The following is a 3142-nucleotide window of genomic DNA, read 5'->3' as shown; positions in this document are numbered from 1 at the left end:
ACAGAAGAAGGGTGAGTGCCTGCCTGACCTGGTCTGTGCTGTGGCAGCGTGGTTACAAGCTCAAACTCTGAGCCAGACCACCTTCTGAGTTCACCTTCTGCTGCAACTTAGAAGCACTGGGACTTGTGCAAGTCACTTAAACCCAGTGTCCTCATCTGTCACATGGGGATAATCACAATGACACACAGCATTTAGATCAATGCCTATCCCATAGTTAGTGCTCAGTAAGTGTTCCTTTTCTTTTTCTTAAAGTTAATTGATAACTTTACATTATGACTCCATTATTATTGTCACATGATAATTCCATAGCCATTCCAGCCAAAGGCCCTGGGCACACAGCCTCATCTCCTTGCTCTGCTGAGTTCTGGTCCCAAGGTGGAAGGTCTAGGCACGGCTGAGTGGCTTCCACGTCTCAAGAGTCACCCTAGAGAAGGGCTTACATACTTGACCAAGGGCTGTAGCATGGAGGAAGTGCCCAGAAGGGACCCTTACTCTGGAGGTAAATTTCACCCACAGGTTACTAGGATGGTTCAAGGTACTTGGGGACCCTGAAAAGAGACACAGGTATGATGAAATGCCATCTTCCTGAAGTTCAAAAATCTCTCTGTTCAAATGCCATTCTCAAGAAGGGTTGGGTTTTTTTTTTTTTTTTTTTTGCGGTATGCGGGCCTCTCACTGCTGTGGCCTCTCCCATTGCGGAGCACAGGCTCCGGACGCGCAGGCTCAGTGGCCATGGCTCACGGGCCCAGCCGTTCCGCGGCATGTGGGATCTTCCCGGACAGGGGCACGAACCCGCGTCCCCTGCATCGGCAGGTGGACTCTCAACCACTATGCCACCAGGGAAGCCCTCAAGAAGGGGTTTTTTTTCTCCCTCTTTTTTTCTGAACAACTCTTCGTTTTCCCTCACAGATTCTCCTAGAGGAGAATGGCTGCAGATAACATCTTCTCTGTGACAGAGTTTATCCTCGCAGGCTTAAACCAGCCAAGACTCCAGATCCGCTCTTCTTCTTGTTTCTAGGTTTCTACATGGTCACCATAGTTAGTGGGGAACCTGGGATTGATAACTTTGATTGGACTGAATTCTCACCTTCATATTCACATGTATTTTTTCCTCTTCAACTTGTCCTTCACAGATTTTAGTTTCTCTACTGCCATCATCCCCAAAATGCTGACAAGTTTTGTCCCAAAGAAGAACATCATTTTCTATGCAAGGTGTATGACTCAGCTCTTTTTCTTTTGTTTTTTTTTGGTCTTTTCTGAATCCTTCATCCTGTCAGCAATGGCATATGACCACTATGTTGCCATCTGTAAACCACTGGTGTACACGGTCACTATGTCTCCTCAGGTGTGTTTATTCCTTTTGCTGGCAGTCTATGGGATGGGGGTTTTTGGGGCTGTGGCTCATACAGGAAATATGGTATTTCTGACCTTTTGTGCTGACAACCTTGTCAATCACTGTATGTGTGACATCATTCCCTTCCTTGAGCTCTCCTGCAATAGCTCTTACATAAACGTACTAGTTGTCTTTATTGCTGTGACTATTGGCATTGGGGTGCCTTTTGTTGCCAGTTTTCTCTCTTATGGTTTTCATTCTTTTCAGCATTTTCCACATTAGCTCCACTGAGGGAAGGTCCAAAGCCTTCAGTACTTGCAGTTCCCACATAATTGCAGTTTCTCTTTTCTTTGGGTCAGGAGCTTTTATGTACCTCAAATCACCTTCTATTTCACCTCTTGACCAGGGGAAAGTGTCCTCCCTATTCTATACCATTGTTGTGCCCATGTTCAACCCATTAATCTATAGCCTGAGGAATAAGGATGTCAAATTTGCCCTGAAGAAAACCTTGGGCAGAATAACCTTCTCTTGAAGAAATACTAGAAATTGAGAAACAGGATCCAAGAATTTTTTACTGGAGTGTTTATTATTATTATTACTATTACTATTGTTGTTGTTATTATTTGGTGTGGACTCCAAGCTCCAGTGCTTCCTTTCTATGCTATATGTAGAGGAGATTTTAACTCTTTCCCAAGTAGATTTATCCTCCTTCACCCTCATTTCCCAACTCTTTCTTCTTTATTTTACAAAAATAGTTGGTACTATTGAATGGGACTTAGGAATCATTTAATCCAGTGCCTTTATATAATACATCACACTTTGGAGACTGAGAAATGTTTGTATGTTGCCCAAGAACATAAGACTACCTGGTGCCAAAGCTGGGACTGAAATCCCAGCTTGAACCCCAATCCAGTTTGTTTTCCCTTATGCCATGTTTTCTTGCCTCATGTCTTTCTTGGAAGATTCTATTTCACATGTTTGTTGACCTAGCACATTGAATTTATGAATATATTCATAGTAATTTCATGCTACTTTTTACAGGATAATTTTGATATATCACATTTTTTAAGAGAGTAGGTGAAAATTTTTGTTGAGTTGGTCTTGGCAAAATGACAAGATCAGTTCTGATGGATTTTGTAGTGTGTAAGTGGGAAGTATGTTAGGTTTCAGACAGATGCAAGTATGGTGACCTTTGGCCTGGTGGATGGAGCCCTAGGGACATAGTTTAGTGAATTAGAACTTCCAGGTGAGAGAAATATAATTTTATGGGCTATAAAGATATGGGGTGGAGGTATATATTATTCCAAGACTAATGAGTCAGAATTTGGAGTTTCATTTCAAGGGTTACCTTGGCTGTGGGCCCAGGTAATTGGGAGCTGAACTATCCAATACAGTAGTCACTAGCCATACATGGTATCAAGCACTTGAAACGTGATCATCTGAATTGAAACATAGTGTAAGTGTGCAATGTAAGTGTAAAATACACACTGGAGCTTTGAAGAATTAAGATGAAAACTAATGTAAATAAGCTCCTTGATAACTTTTTATAATGATTACATACTGAAATCACACTTTTGATCTATTATGTTAAATAAAATATATAATTAAAATGAATTTATCTGTTTAGTTTTTTAACGTATCTACCGGAAAGTTTCCAATCATATAGGTGGCTTGCATTCTATTTTTATTGGATGACACTGCTCTGGAGGATGTAACAGAGCAAACAGATGGTTGTGGGTTCACATTTAGTTATCAGGGCAGCACCAAGCTGTTGCTTATTAGGAGGGGCAATTGCTATTGAATTTCCAG

General features: G+C 41.5%; 1 pseudogene; it reads left to right on the top strand.

Annotated features, from left to right (window-relative positions):
- The first annotated feature begins 925 nt into the window (after nucleotides 1–925).
- Nucleotides 926–1865, top strand: LOC101274546 (olfactory receptor 8B12-like; annotated as a pseudogene).
- The last annotated feature ends 1277 nt before the right edge of the window (nucleotides 1866–3142 follow it).

Source organism: Orcinus orca, chromosome 8 (genome assembly GCF_937001465.1).
Source record: "Orcinus orca chromosome 8, mOrcOrc1.1, whole genome shotgun sequence".
NCBI classification, from domain to species: Eukaryota; Metazoa; Chordata; class Mammalia; order Artiodactyla; family Delphinidae; genus Orcinus; species Orcinus orca.
Note: the sequence above shows the minus strand (reverse complement) of the source record. Positions and strands in the feature narration are given on the sequence as shown.